Below are 281 nucleotides of genomic sequence, written 5' to 3' on the forward strand. Positions count from 1 at the left end.
AATATTGTTCATGCTATAGCGCTAAAAGATTGATGATACTTGTTAGTGTTACTGTCGTTATTAATATGCGATATGTATGTAATTTTAAGAAATAAACTGTATTAACTTAAAAATAATATTGTTTGACGTTTGTCCTTTTATATGCCCTTATCGTTCATAGCGCTCAATGCATCTTTCACACATATACCATATACTTACACACTTACAATAAGTAAGTTACTTTTTGTCTACATTAGAATTTATCTAGCAACTATAAAAAATTTACTAAGCAAAAAAAAAAA

This window comes from Bactrocera latifrons, unplaced genomic scaffold (genome assembly GCF_001853355.1).
Source record: "Bactrocera latifrons isolate USDA-ARS-PBARC rearing strain unplaced genomic scaffold, ASM185335v1 scaffold_919, whole genome shotgun sequence".
Lineage (NCBI taxonomy): Eukaryota > Metazoa > Arthropoda > Insecta > Diptera > Tephritidae > Bactrocera > Bactrocera latifrons.